The 16,175-nt window shown below is 41.1% G+C and overlaps 1 long non-coding RNA gene across 1 annotated transcript in view; it reads left to right on the top strand.

Moving 5' to 3' along the window:
* The first annotated feature begins 6,570 nt into the window (after positions 1-6,570).
* Positions 6,571-16,175, top strand: part of LOC125484756 — a 35,456-nt gene continuing 25,851 nt past the window's right edge. The window contains exon 1 of the long non-coding RNA XR_007263571.1: positions 6,571-7,054. This is a non-coding gene — a long non-coding RNA (uncharacterized LOC125484756). The remainder of the gene's footprint in view (positions 7,055-16,175) is intronic.

The following is a 16,175-nucleotide window of genomic DNA, read 5'->3' as shown; positions in this document are numbered from 1 at the left end:
TTCAAAAACTCCAACAAGTTTGCCAAACATTAACTCTACCAAATTTTAATATTCTCTTCATAGAATCCCTACAATGTGGAAACAGGCCGTTAGGCCCAACAAGTCCACACTGACCTCCAAAGAGCATCACACACAGACCCATCCCCCTACTCTATATTTCCCATGGCTAACACATCTAACCTACACATCCCTGGACACTGCAGGGAATTTAGCACAGCCAATCCACATAACTTGCACATCTTTAGACTGGAAGGAAACCAGAGCACCCAGAGGAAACCCACACAGACATGGGGAGAATGTGCAAATTCCACACAGAAAGTTACCTGAGGGTGGAATTGAACCTGGGTCTCTGGCACTGTGAGGCAGCAGTGTTAACCACTGAGCCACTGTGCCACCCCATTTTTCTAAAATGTTGAGTACTGGAATGGAAACTCAGACAGTGATCATGAAATCTCTAATATAAAAACAATATGCTGGAGAAACTCAACATGCCTAGTAGCACTTGTGAAGAGACAAAGGGATTGAGTATAGTAGATATACAGTCATAGAATCATAGAGACATACAGTACAGAAACAGACCCTTCAGCCCAACTTGTCCACACCAAACTGGTTTCCTAAACTGAACTAGTTCGATTTGTCTTTATTTGGCTCATATCCCTCTGAAACTTTCCTATCCACGTACCTATCTAAAATTCTTTTAAATGTTGTAATTGTACTAAACTGTACCACTTCCTCTGGCAGCTCATTCCATATACATGCCACACTCTGTGTGAAAATGTTGTCCCTCAGGTGCCTTCTAAATCTTTCCCCTCTTACTTTAAACTTATGCCCTCCAATTTTTGGAATCACCTACGATAGGGCTTACAATTAATACCAACATTGGAATTATATTTAGTCTTTGACCTTCAGAATATTCTAATGGTATTAAAATTAAAGAAGAACTTTGATGTACATTGAGCTATTAGGTACCCAAGTCCCTCTTAAAGCAATTAAGTTTATTTGAAGTGTAGACATTGTTCTCATTTAGAAAATTACAGAATTCTTCAAGAAAGCATGTTTTGGCAATAACAGCTGATTCATCTTTGGTTAAGGATAAACTGGGCAAAAACTTGGATCCTTCTGTGTCACTTAATCTTGCTTCCTGATTACCAAATAGCATTACTATTGATGCCATTGAATTAGGATTTAAAGCATTTCCAAAAAAACAAAAAAATTCACACTGAATAATTCATAAATACTGGGAAGTGCTGGAAACAGGTCAAGCAGGCAATCCATCCTGGGCCTCCTGCAGTGCCACAACGATGCCACCCGAAGGTTGCAGGAACAGCAACTCATATTCCGCTTGGGAACCCTGCAGCCCAATGGTATCAATGTGGATTTCACAAGTTTCAAAATCTCCCCTCCCCCTACCGCATCCCAAAACCAGTCCAGCTCGTCCCTGCCTCCCTAACCTGTTCTTCCTCCCACCTATCCCCTCCTCCCACCTCAAGCCGCACCTCCATCTCCTACCGACCAACCTCATCCCGCCCCCTTGACCTGTCCGTCCTCCCTGGACTGACCTATCCCCTTCCTAACTCCCTACCTACACTCACCTTTCCTGGCTCCATCCCCGCCTCTTCGACCTGTTTGTTTCCTCTCCACCTATCCTCTCCTCTATCCCTCTTCTATCCGCCTCCCACTCTCTCCCTATTTATTTCAAAACCCCCTTCCTCTCCCCCTTTTCTGATGAAGGGTCTAGGCCCGAAACGTCAGCCTCTCTGCTCCTATGATGCTGCTTGGCCTGCTGTGTTCATCCAGCCCTGCACCTTGTTGTCTCGGATTCTCCAGCATCTGCAGGTCCTACTATCTCTGATTCAGTTAAAATTGCTCATGGCATTCTCATGCTGAAAGCCTCACTGATCCATCAGGTTGCAATTCTAAGCGGTTAGGTTCTTGTGGCAGAGTGGCAGTGTTCCTCTCTCTGGACAGAAGGCCTGGATTCAAGTCCTACCTGCTCCAAAGGTGTATTATAACATCTCTAAACAGGCTGATTAGGAAAATACTTATAATACTAACATGCTATCCTGGGCAGGTTAGAAGGACACCAACAGGTAACAAGTTGTTTCAGAGATAGTAGGAACTGCAGATGCTGGAGAATCTGAGCTCTACACCTTGTTTTTACAAGTAACAAGTGATGTCTTTCCTTAATAAACAAACAGAATTATAATGTCACCTCTGGGGTCTAATGCTATGTAATTGTGGGCCTGAGAGGCATTGTCACCTGAAATACCTAGTGGGAAAAGGAATTGGGCCTAAAAGAAATCCAACAGAAAAATGTCTTTCTTTTTAACCTGTTATTTTACTTTCCTTGTGAGTGTGCAAAGATCAGGAGTACTCCATTGAGTCCCACAAGACTGATTTATGGACAAGCTGGACAGGCACCTTCACCCAATGACCAGGGACCATTCTTGTCCTTAACAGCCTCCGCTGGCCAACTCTCTTCTCCCAGCTCCCACCCACCAACCACTGTTTCTTGTTAATACAAGCGAAAAGTAGACTAATATTTAACAGTTAAAATGGACTTAGGTTGCTGAGATCTGATCAATTTTCCAGGAGGTCCCTACCTAATATCCAACCAAAGGTAAAATTGAAGCTTCAGTTTCCAAAATTTAAATATCTGTTTGTTTTTGCAACGTGAAATAGAATATTCATTCTTTTTCATTCAATCAGCTGTTCAGGTCTTGAGAAAGCAAAAGACAATAAAATAAAATCACTTTTAAGATTTTGCATGGAATATTTTATACTGCAGTGTACTCTGCCCCCCTATTTCTGTATTTATTTACTCTGGCAGTCCCACAAGAGCATTATCCAGACTAGATAGAATCTTATTGCCTCCTGCTTAATGTCTAAGTGTCCCAGTTCTCTTGGACATTATCTAGTTGTTTTCTTAAGTTTAAGACCATCTATCCCTCAAACCTCAAATACCATCATCACCACCCACCTACTCCATGTATTACCCATGCCAATTCATGTTAACCCATTAGCCCTGTAGCCCTCATGTCAACTTAATGCCAGCTTATGCCATTCCATGATCCCACCTGCTCCTGTGGCCCTTTATCAACTTCATACCAGCTTAGTGTCAACTCCTAAATCTCCAACCACCACTCTTTGCCCTTACACTCGCCATGCCAATTCACCCAACATGAGTAGTCCTGAGAGCCATGTAGAGATGAAATTGATGAATCGGTTTAAGTATCTATTATAACCTTTACTATAATTTAAAAGCCCATTCAAATATTTAAATTCCCTCAAGTCATTAATCTCTAATAAAACATGGACTCTTGTGCTTGTAACCCTATAAGGGCAACTAATCATTTCATAATCTTATCAAGCTGTCAATCAAACTGAGAACCTAGGATCCACTCCCAACTAATCTAACTAGGGGTTATAGAAAGCAGTTAAACATTAATAGTAGTAATATTAGCCTTTAGGTAGATGTAAACAAACAGCTACTGTAACTACTTGAACAGGTTTGTTTTTAACCTTTACTGATACAAACAGGCTTTTCTCCAATTTTTAAATGGCCAGGCATTTAAACAACTTCATAGTTTGACAGTTCTACAGACATTGTCCAAAGTTCATAAGCATTTGCAAAATTATTGACTGCGATGCAGCAAATTAGGGTCCTTACTATATTGAAAACAGTACTGTCTGAACTTAGTACTGAGTTCAAATAGCCCTACATGAAAAGGAAGTGAGGTATGTTGTAAATCTCTCTAGTCTCTTTTTCCTTTAACTCAACCAAGTTCATATCCATTCTGCTACTGTCCCTTTTTAGCACTTTTATATGACATTTCATTAAATGCCTTTTGGAAAATCATGTGCACCTGATCATATTCATTATCAGATCAAAAAACTCAATTAAGTTAAACACAATTTTGACATTGAACAAATCTGTACTGGTTTCCCCTAATTAATTTACATTTGTCCAAGTGGCTGTTAATTTTATCCTGGATTATCATTGCTAATAATTCTCCCACTACCAAGGTTAAATTGATTGACTTGTAAGTTCTGACTTATCCTTTTACCTGTGCATACAGGGAGTTGAAGGATATATTATTTTATCATATGGACTTATTAAACCACCAGCAAACATCATGCGGGTCTCAGCAGTTGACTGCTTCAACACTAAGGACTGAATATTTAAGACCCGCTGGGAGTGGGAATGAAGGCGCATATAGAAGCAGAATTTCAAGCCCACACCTACTGCTGCCTTCACGACACCACTGTACCCCCAGCCATTTCCCCAGAGGAAGGATGAGATTTCAGGGATATCCACCCACAAGTTGCAGATAGTCTATTCACCCTGTTAATGGTCACTTAAAGTCAATTGTAGGATAGCGACTGGGATTTTTCAATCAGCCTTCAGGTCAGCATAGGTGCCGAGGGGACAGTTTAGCTGTGTGAAGGTAGTTTCTAATGGCAAACGGCGGGGCCAGTGCTTTAAGCAAAAGCTATAACCCTCGTTTTCTGCCTAGTTTCAGCTATAGCTGCCTGTTGCCTTGTGCAGGGACTCCCCATTCCAAACCTCCCCTTTCCAACCAGCTTCTACCTGCACACTCCCCCACCTGCCCCACATCCACTGCCTACAGAACTGACCCAGCACCTGGGCCTACTTTATTTTAACATTTCAAAATGTTAGAGGGTGTGTGGCTCCATTTTGTAGCACCTTCATCTTTACTTATCTGCACATCCTGCCTGCTGCCCTAAATTGCATGATGAGCCCACCCTTTGGTTTTTAATTGGCCAATGTGGTGAAGATCACATTGAATGACTGTTCCCACATAGTGCAGCTTGCTGACCTCCATTTGAGCCTGACTCCAGGGTTCAAAAGCCTGCAAGGAAAATCCTGCCCTGTCCCTTCCTTCCCCACATGCTCAGCAAGTTGTTCAACAGATTCTTTATGCTAACAATTAAAAGAATATCTCTCTATATTATACTCATCAGAGTCTGTATCTGTTCTATTCCTGTTGAAGTTTCGTTCTGTTACCTTCTTTCCTTGTCCCAACAAAACATCTCTCCTCTCTCACTGTCCCATTCCCATCATGTGAATCTCTTTCAGTCTCTCTGTTCTGTTCTTTACCTCAATGCATGTGGATCTCTCTGCTCTTCTCTGTCCCTTTCCTCATCTGAACATAAGTGTTCAGTTTCCTTTCCTATCCCTCACAAAGTCCAAATCTCCCATTTGTCAAGCCCAGTAAGAGTTCACTCTTCAAAAATATATATTTGTACGCCTGCACATTGGACTTCCTTTGATTATGTGAAGAGAAAGACCATGTTTACTCATGCATTGTTTAAAGTAGTGGGCATTGGTCTCCATAAAAACGCAACTCTTTGTAGCAAAGATAGCAAGAACTGCCAATGCTGGAGTCAGAAATAACACAGTATGGAGCTGGAGGAACACAGCAGGCCAGGCAGCAACAGAGGAGCAGGAAAGCTGACGTTTCGGGTCAGGACCCTTCTTCAGATATCTGGTAGCTCTCTTAATTACAATGGTATTTGTTTAAAAGAATCCTTGTGCTGCAACACCCAGCCTCACTTTGCACATATCACAAATTTCTGAAGAAGGGTCCCGAAATGTCAACTTTCCTGCACCTCTGATGCTGCCTGGCCTGCTATGTTCCTCCAGCTCCACACTGTGTAACCGCTTTGTAGCGGAGATGGATTCGCACACAAACAAATATTTTGTTAATATTGAAGGCATTACATTCAGCTCCAAACATTAAGTCCTGAAATTCTGAGACACTTCTCCCCATCTCTCCTCATACCAAGGCAGGAGACAAGTAGAACCCCTGGGGAAATGGCACAAGTGGACAAATGTTACATTATTTAGCTGAAGAATGTTTTAAATCGTGAACCATTTTGCAATATTCATGGTGCAAAATTTACATCTACTTTCTAATCATTATTATTACAGAGAACACTCTAGCCACTTGACCTGAAAGATCCAATCCTTTGATATCCTTTGTCTGAATATCATTATGCATCCTAGAGATAATGTCCTCAGAAACTAAAAGGGTTTTCAAGTTGACAGGAATACAAATTGTATGTGACTGATCTCATTCAGAAATGATGTTATTCCACTCGATAATTAAATTGATTACAAACATTCAGTGTTGTTTAAAACCTCCACTTCTGGATTGATAGCCAAATACATTTTTTGTCTTGTTTTGATTGTAATTATGCAGAAATTAGAGCTGTACAAATAGGTTTCTAGCAGTAATATTTCAGTTAGAATTTTGACAGCTCCAAATTAACTGATAGTCATGGCAACACCAGGAACAACAAAATATGTATTACGTATGCACATACATCCCCATGGAAACCCAGGGAAACGTGTTATAAATGGCTGAAAGCAGCCGTGCACACATTTCTTTGGACTGCCCCCGATCTGTCATTCAATACACAGCGCAAGAACCTCTGTGGAATGTGCAGGTCAGCAAGTGAGTTAAACAATAAAGATTAATAAAGTGTGGAAGAGTGAGACCAAAGTCTCAAAGTTTTCAAATGCATAAAAAGCCATCTGTTTTTGAAGGGGTAGGGAAGTTTTACTCTGTTTCCTTTACATTCTATTTGTCAGTGAACATGATGAGATGGATAAAGAATTGTCATGATAGGAGAAGCTGACTCTTATTGAGTGAAATACAGTTGTAGTCTTTGGATTGAATGGGTAGGGGAGCAACTTATATTGATAAATGCATACGCAGGAAAGTTAGAAATTACAAAAGAGAAAACTACAGGGTGGAGCCTTGTTGTGATGGCAAGAGCCTCATTGTCAGCCAGCTGGAAAGCCAGTGACAAACCCTCATTGCCTCTTCTGGGAAAAGTTTGTCAAATCTAATGCCATTCGACATTGATGAAGCCAACATGAAGATTTTGCCTGGAATTAAGACTATGGTGACAGAAGTTCTACTCAGCCAGAGCTGCCAACCATTCAAAGCCTGGCAGTTCTCACATTCAGCATCATAACAGAGGAGGCTGCAGCCCTCAGGATCACACAGGAACGAAGAATAAAGTAAGTCATTTATTTGGGCTAGAGAAATGGGCTTTGAGGTTAGAGGGTCTGTAAAAGAGAGAAACAAAGGCAGGGAGCTGGCTCTTAGCAGACACAGGTTACTTTTTTTAGCTGAGGAATCACTACCCTTCGTCTCCAATCCCCAGGATCAGCTGACAAACAGCTTGCATAGTTTCACTTCACAAACAGAAACAGAAATTGCTGGAAAAGCTCAGCAGGTCTGGCAGCATCTGTGAAGAGAAAATCAGAGTTAACGTTTCGGGTCCGGTGACCCTTCCTCAGGGCTGATGGTAGCTTGGAAAATGTCGGTTTATATGCAGAAGGTGGGGGAAGGGGTAAGGAGTAAATGATAGCTGGGAATAGAGCCCAAAGAGAGAGGAGAACAATTGGACAGACAAAGGAGTGGATAACGATCTGGCTAGGAGAGTGAATAGCAGCTAATGGGGACTCTTAGTGGCTAATAATTGGTAGTGTGTAATAGCAGACTGTGATAACAAGGCTTGGTGTGAGGGGTTGGGGGCAAGAGCATGGGAGAGTTGAGGCCCTAAAACTATTGAACTCGATATTGAGTCTGGAGGGCTGCAGAGTGCCCTACCAGAAAATGAGGTGTTGTTCTTCCAGCTTGCGCTAAATTTCGCTGGAATACCGCAGCAAGCCTGAGCCAGCGATGTTGGCCAGGGAACAGGGAGGTGCGTTAAAGTGGCAGGCAACAGGTAGCTCAGGGTTTTTTTTGCAAGCAGAACATAGATATTCTGCAAAGCAGTCACCCAGTCTAAGCTTCATTTCCCCAATGTAGGGGAGGTCACATTGTGAACAGCGAATGCAGTAGACTAGATTGTGGGAAGTGCAGGTAAAGTGCTGCTTCATCGGAAGGTATGTTTGGGCCCCTGAATACTGAGGAGGGAGGATGTAAACGGGCAGGAGTTACACCTTCGGCATTTGCAGGGGAAGGTGCCATGGGACTGTGGGGAGGTGTTGGGGGTGAAGAAAGAGTGGACCAGGGTGTCCTGGAGGGAAGAATTCCTGCAGAAGGTGGACAAGTAAGGTGAGGGGAATAAGTGTCTGCTGGTGGCATCTTGCTGGAGGTGGTGGAAATGGTGTCTGATGATCTTCTGGATGTGGATGCTGGTGGGATGGTAGGTAAGGACAAGGGGAACCCTATCACTGTTGCAGGAGAGAAGAGAAGGGATGAGGGTGGAATTGCGGGAGATGGGTCGGGACCTGGTTGAGGGCCCTGTCAACAACGGAGCTGGGAAATCCTCAGTTGAGGAAGAAGGTGGACATTTCGGAGGGTCCCTGTGTCGAAGTTGGCCTCTTCGGAACATATGCGATGGAGACGAAGGAACTGAGAGAATGGAATGGAGTCTTTACAGAAAGCAGGGTGTGAGGATGTGTAGTCTAGACAGCTGTGGGTGCTGATGGGTTTTTAGTGAATATTAGTGGCCAGTCTATCCCACGGATGGAAACAGAGATGTCGAGGAAGGGAAGGGAGGAGTCAAAGGTTGACCAGGTGAAAGTGAGGGCAGGGTGGAAATTGGAAGCGAAATCGATGAACGTTTCCAATTCCAGATGAGAGAGGGAAGCAGCATCAATGATATCATCGATATATCAGAGAAAGAGTTGTGGATAGGGGCCAGAATAGGACTGGAACAAGGCAGAGAGCTGATACCACTTAAGGGTCTCAACTGACTGCAGAGCAGGAAGGTTGACCCTGGATCTTTACCTCCTTGAATCTCATTCTGTTGGAGACAAGAAGGTGACTACATCAACAGCCTGCCTCCAAGCTCACCACCACTGGGAGCAGAAATTCCACACAGATGTAATCAATGAGGGTCAGTCAATTGAAAGACATGTTTGACAAGATTTGGCTAGTAAAATAGACTTCCATTACAGAGCTTGACAAATGTCAGTGGGCAAAATTTCTACATGTCCAACAGCAACTACGGAAGATATTTTTAGTCATTGTAGTCCCATTATTAAAAACATGAAATATAAATCAATAGCAAATAATTATGGGCACAATGTTATAGAGGCCTGAGCAATGAAGATTATGGCGAGACTTGTGGCAGAATTAGAAAAGGTGAGGTGAGCAGTGAGGCAAGATTCTCACTATACAGTGGGGTGTTGCCAATTAAGGGAAATTATTACCTGCTAAAGGCTTTAATTATACCATTATACATCTCATTAATACTCAGCTTGATTTCTCACCAAACACACTGAACAAGCAAAACATTAGAGCAGATATTTGATGAATTAGCTTACAACTTGCTCCAAAGGACTTCCATGTTGGACTCCAGGCGCCAGCATCTTGGGGTGCAACCACATCCATGGCCAATGGCATCTGATGTGTGCCAGTCTCTAAGAATCCACTTGGCACATCTCCAAACTGCTTACAAGATTCTTCTGCATTTCGGTGTTTCATCTTGAGTAACTATTGTTGTCATGTCGCTGCAAGGAAACTGCGTGCAGGACAAAGCAACCAGCTCATGGACTGGATCAGGACGCATTTTCAGAATCTTTTTGGCTGTCCAAGTGCTTATTCACTCTGATCCTATCTGCATGCCCACAGCATCCATGCCTTGTACTGCCTTTTGGTGCATTCCCCCTTCAGCCAGAGATACAGGTTCACAATTCTTCTGTCTTGACTTACTGTTTATCGCAGATACAAAAATCAGGAAGTCATCATGGTTTTCAGCAGGCCTCAGTCAAGTCAAAGGAGATAGCATTTAGTTAGAGTATCCAGAACTCTAAGCCCAGGGAAGCCTCCAATACCAGTCCAGGGACTTGGACATGATCCATTAGGCACTCGAGGTCCTCTCCACAAAAGAGATGAGGAGTCGAGTGTCGCGCAGCCCACCATCTGTCTTTCTGCCCAGTTGGGGGCTGATGGTCTTCTAAACTGAGAAAGAGGCAAGTATTTAGGGAGATGAAAGTGGGTGGTACAGCTATTACTTTTGGTGCATGGGGGGTCGGGGGGGGCGGGATCATGACGCATGATTGAGCATTTCAGAGGGCATGCACAGTCAGTGATGTCAGGCGCTGGGGTAGGTTACAATGAGTGGGGGAAGATTGCAGGCAATAGTGAGACTGGTAAAGCATGAGCTTTTGTAGAAGCTGGGTACATCAGCAGAGATAGAGTGAATGTGAGGTATCAGAGAGAAGATAGTGACATTTAGACCAGTGGAGTGGGAAAGTCATTGACCTCTGTCCTACAATGTAGGCATTCTTCCAGACAGCTGATATTGTACTGCCCTAGATGGCAACATTGTACCAGTGGGGTACATGGTGGGGGTATGGTGGCCTTTTCTGCCCCATATTTCCACCTCATCTGGCAGGACATCCAGGTCCCAGCCCGCAAACAGGGATAGCAGTAACCCCTTGTCTAGGCAAATGTCAGGAACCACGCAGGACAGCTCTGGACTTATAGTGTGTGCCTGGGTGCACAACAGGCTTTTAAAGAGCGCACAGGCACAAAGGATTCTAGTCTTTTTGCTGGTATCCATTGAATGACAAAGTATTCCAGGAATGGTGCATAGTAAGATAGGGAGAGAAGTGGATGTGAGGGGTGCGACAGGGATCGGGGAAGTAGTTAATAAGGATTATACCTAGGTATTCTGTGCCTAAAATGGCGCTGTAAGTGGAGACTCAAACTTTTCACTGTACTTAATTGCATACATGTGACAATAAAGCTAATTCAATTCAATTTAATTCAGTAATTTTGCTCGGCCTAACAGCAAAAATCCATCTAAAAAACTTGACACAGCTCGCGCTTAGCCAAAAGGTTCAGTCCAATGTGTCTATTCATGGTACTACACAGAATAAATCAGGACTGTCTTCAAAAGTAACAGCAAGACTCAGAGTCAAGATATTATTTGGAAATTCCCAACTTCAATCTCATGGGTGATTATTTCAGTTTCTCAATGTGTTATTTTATTATAGTAGCCCTGTGTTATTTGATGTTTTCCCAAAATATTTCCACTTAAATGTTGCAAAGTTGTCAGTTTGTATATTAAAATAATTCCAACAGAAGTATCTATATATCATTAGCATTTACAAACTAACACAAAAACAATCAAAAACAAGAAATCTGTTGAGACTATTGATGGAGCTGTGATATGTCGCAACATATATAGTCCCTTCCCTCTCAAAAATAATGCAATCTCCTGGAAAAGGCAATAATAACAGAATAAGGTAAGTCAAATAGAGGTAATAGATGTGGAAATCCTTCTAAATTATTAAGCCTAGTCCAGGTTTTCTAAAATTTTTCAAAATCTACATTCATATTAACTGCAGAGTTAGGAGCACAGAAGAAGGTATTCAGCAAATTATGTCAATGCTTTGCTACAAAACTAGTCTTCCTGCCTTGTTGCTCATCCATAGCATTAATACAGCTGCTTCAAGTATTTATCCATTATTCCCTTAAAAGTTCTAACAACTGTTTTTTGAAAAGATTTCTATTAACTACAGTATTCAGACTCTTATTGGCAACTTTAAATCACTGACCCCTCTTTACTGATGCCCCAAAGATAAACAGTCACTTATGTATGGTGTTCCTTTGAATTATGCGAGATGTACATTCTACACCCTCCACAGCTATGATAGTCTGTACAGTTCTATATGATCCAAAATGAAAATTGATATGTATCATGTCATAATGATATAAAACATGTTGGTTTTCTGAATTTCATTGTCTGACTTTAAACCTGGGACTTCTATGAACTGAGATGGTTATAAAGAGAAATATAACACTGACTTAAAACAGAATAATCATCTGACTATTCTGGTTAATAAAGCTTCATGAAACCAATTTGTAATAAATAATTTCGCCAAAGCTGAAATTAACATTTTGTAAGAAGGCATTGCAACTGGTCTACAAAGTTCAAGCATAAAAAGGCCCTCAGTTCCTATTTTGAGTTACAACTGTTTGATAAGTTTCATTTTTGAAGATGAAAAGCACTATCTACTATTAAGTGCAGAAGCAATGAATTCAGACATGAATGTTAAACTCCAAAAGATAACTGCATTTAAACAGAGTTCAAGTTTATGTGAGAGCTTTGTTTTAGCGAGCCATACTCCATAAAACTGACACACCACTGATTACTAGCTCCCCTATTCACACAAGTTAAACCAATTTAATTAATATATTCATCAAATATTCCCTCAATCCGTTAGGTCTCAGGCATTCCTTCAAAGCACATTAGAAGATGTCTTCTAAAATATAAAACAGCTTGTGTTTCAAAGAAGTGCTTTTGGTAACACAGAGAGATCAGTTTTTGATTACAGAACTGGAACCAGCTGGAGAAAATGCCTGAAAAGGAAAAATGTACAGTAATGACACTGATTAAAAGGAAACATCAGAACACCAAGATCTCAAAGGACAACTGCATATTTGTGCCTGCTGGTGATTCAAGACACCAATTAAACCATGGTGTCAGGTCAAAACCTTTACACCTGAAGGTGACTCTAAATACTTTAAATTGCATATTCCTTTTGTCTTCCTGCACACTGGACACTATGTATTTTTTTAAACTTTGTACATATGTTTAACATTGCAACTTTATTATTTTTCACACATAATAACATTGTTCTTTCATTCAAGATAACATTGTTATTGGCTCCTTACTGATACGATAGAAAGTGGGTGGGTGAATTTTAATTAGACAGAGATATAACCTCATGCTAACAGAACTTAAATCTTTGTACCGGTCAAATGGGGAATGTTGAAAAAAGGAGGAAGCAATTCACCTCTCTCTCACCCGATTGTGACACGATACGAGTATCGAATCTCAAACTATTCCACCCCGACCTCCAAAATTCAGTTCTATATATTAAGAAAATGATTCCTTTCATCAATATATGTTTTACAGGTAGTTAAAAACTAAATTTAGACATAATCTGGAATCATTAATGTATCACTTGAAGCATAGCAAACTTGCATTTTTTAGGTAAAATGTTGTGCGTAAGCTGTTAATCTTTTACCAAATTACACCCTGATGTTTTGAATGGCAAAGAAATATGTTGAATTATGTAAGTATTTTGGCTGCTCTACCTTGCAATCAGTTGAATGGTATTTGTGTTTAAAATGATACAGCATTCTTATAAAAAAACATGCTGCAATTTTACCTGAAAATATTTCCATTTCAAATAGCAGCACATAGTAAGAAGACAAAGATGAATAATCATAAATGTATAAAATATTGCTGACATTTTTATCATCAGAATAAATTTGTAGTTAAACATGAATGTCAAAATAAAAATATTGAAGCATGCAGTCAGATGAAACTGCAGCCTGGTGCTGTATATGGTTATATAATGTCTCTGTCACACTTCCCCACTCGTTAAGAGTTCAACACAATAAATTAAAATCAGAAAAGGATAAAGGCAGCATACCATCTGCACATGTTTTCCTGCAAATGCAGGTGGAATTGTAAGTAAACACAGGTGTTATAACATTCAGCTGAGGAATATTTTACATCATGAGCCATTTTGTCATGTGCATAGCACAAAATTTATATGTAGTTTCCAAGGATCCTTATTACAGACAATACTCTAGCTGTTTGACCTGATGGAACACCAATTCCTTGATATCCTTTGTCTGAATATCATTATAGATACTGCAGATGAACTGCTCAGAAGGTATGTGTCTTCAAGTCAATAGGAGCACAAATTTTACATGACTGGTATTATAGTTGATTTTGTGAGTTCATAATCAAAGTTATCTAATATAGGCTGTTGGTGAGTTATAGCAATTTTATGATTGTTTATTGAAGTTGCTAAACAGCAGGAGTTTCAAGGATACCTCAGTTATTTAGGTAAAGAAAGAATATGACCATGACAAGACGAGAATGCTCCACTGATTCTGAAGTTGTCCTGTGGAACGGAGGAGTGGGGTACAAAGGTTCTGAAGTGGTACTTTTGCCGTTGTCCTTCCCTCAGGCTGATGTATCATCCATAAGTCAATAAGACATAGGAGCAGAAATTAGGCCATTCAGCCCATCAAGTCTGCTCTGCCCCTCGATCATGGCTGATAAGTTTCTTTTCTGGTCTTCTTCCAGGAAGATATTATGCTCTTTTTCCTGAATCCTCTCACTCATACCCATCTCTCCTCACCTGTTCCTGTTGATGTCCTCTATTTTGGGGTCTGGCTAACTATGCTGTGTCAATTACCTGTCTAAGCCCTCTCGGCCAATGACCATGAAGAGGTACTCATGATGCCAGGATGACCGCTGTCTCCTTGCCATCTCCATTTGAAGATTAGTTTTCATTCCTTCTAAGAACAAAACCTTTTTAACTTCGGAAAAACTGCACTCTTAATAGTGTAGTGTGATGCCCAATAAACCTGTTGTTTATGTTTGTGGAAGGCTAGTTATTACTGTAACACAGTTAAATGAGATCTCATGCAACACAGAAAAGACCAAATATGAAATCTGAATGAACAGAGGTTTGAAGAGGATCCCAACTTCCAATGTCACACAGAAGTAGTAACTTTATTTCAAGACAGAATAGAATATATTACAAAAAATTGTGTTACTTAAAACATTCACTTATGAGCAGATATCCAAATGGCTGTTTTTATTGTTTCAATTAGGATTATACAACAAAACCTGTCATGCTAGGTTTAATATCATGATAGTTGTAATATTTCAGACAGAATTTTAACAGCTCTAAAAATTTATTGTCTGATAGAAATCATCTTGCCAACATAGAAAATAATCATGAACAAATGTTTCTTTAGATATATAAAGGGAAAAAGAGAGGTAAAAGTGGACATGGGACCACTGGAAAATGACGCTGGGAGATAGTAATGGGGAACAAGGAAATGGCTGAGGAATTGAACAATTATTTTGCGTCAGTCTTCACAGAGGAAGACACGAGAAATATCCCAAAAATTCGAGAGTCAGGGGGCAGAGCTGACTATGGTGGCCATCACAAAGGAAAAGGTGCTAGGAAAACTGATTGGCCTGAAGATGGATAAATAACCTGGACCAGATCGACTACATTCTAGAATTCTAAAGGAGATAACTGAAGAGATAGTGAAAGCGTTAGTGGTGCTCTTTCAGGAATCGCTAGAGTCAGGGAGGGTCCCCGAGGACTGGAAAATCGCTAACATGACACTCCTGTTTAAAAAGGGAGTAAGGCAAAAATGGAAAATTACAGGCTAATTAGCCTAACCTCGGTTGTGGGTAAGGTTTTGGAATCCATTGTGAAGGATGGGGTTTCTGAATATTTGGAAGTGTATGGTAAAGTAGGGCAAAGGCAGCATGGTTTAATCAAGGGGAGGTCATGCCTGACAAATCTGCTAGAATTCTTTGAGGAAGTAACAAGCAGGGTAGATCAAGGAGAGCCAATAGATGTTATCTACCTGGACTTCAAGAAGGCCTTTGACAGGGTGCCATACAGGAGGCTGCTGATTAAGATAAGGGCCCATGGTGTTAGAAACAAGGTGCTAGCATGGATAGAAGATTGGCTGTCTGGCAGAAAGCTGAGAGTGGAGATAAAAGGGTCTTTCTCAGGATGGCAGCTGGTGACAAGTGGTGTTCTCAAGGGTCAGTGTTGAGACCACAACTTTTCACTTTATACATTAATGATCTAGATGAAGGAACTATGGGCATTCTGGCTAAGTTTTCAGATGATACAAAGGTAGGTAGAGGGACAGGTATTATTGAGGAGGCAGGGAGGCTGCAGAAGGATTTGGACAGGTTTGGACAGTGGGCAAAGAAGTGGCAGATGGAGTACAACGTGGGAGAGTGTGGGGTCATGCACTTTGGTAAGTAGAATAAAAGCATGGACTATTTTCTAAATAGGGAGAAAATTCAGAAGTCTGAAGTGCAAAGAGATTTGGGAGTTCTAGTCCAGGATTCTTTCAAGGTAAACTTGCAGGTTGAGTCAGTAGTCAGGAAGGCAAATGCAATGTTGGCATTTATTTTGAGAGGACTTGAATATAAAAGCAGGGATGTACTACTGAGGCTTTATAAGGCTCTGGTCAGGCCACATTTGGAGTATTGTGCGCAGTTTTGAGCCCCATATCTCAGGAAGGATGTACTAGTCCTGGAGCAGGTTCAGAGGAGGTTCATGAGAATGGTCCCAGGAATGAAAAGCTTAACATATGAGGAACGTTTGA

The sequence above is a fragment of the Rhincodon typus genome, chromosome 13 (genome assembly GCF_021869965.1).
Source record: "Rhincodon typus isolate 14 chromosome 13, sRhiTyp1.1, whole genome shotgun sequence".
NCBI classification, from domain to species: domain Eukaryota; kingdom Metazoa; phylum Chordata; class Chondrichthyes; order Orectolobiformes; family Rhincodontidae; genus Rhincodon; species Rhincodon typus.
Note: the sequence above shows the minus strand (reverse complement) of the source record. Positions and strands in the feature narration are given on the sequence as shown.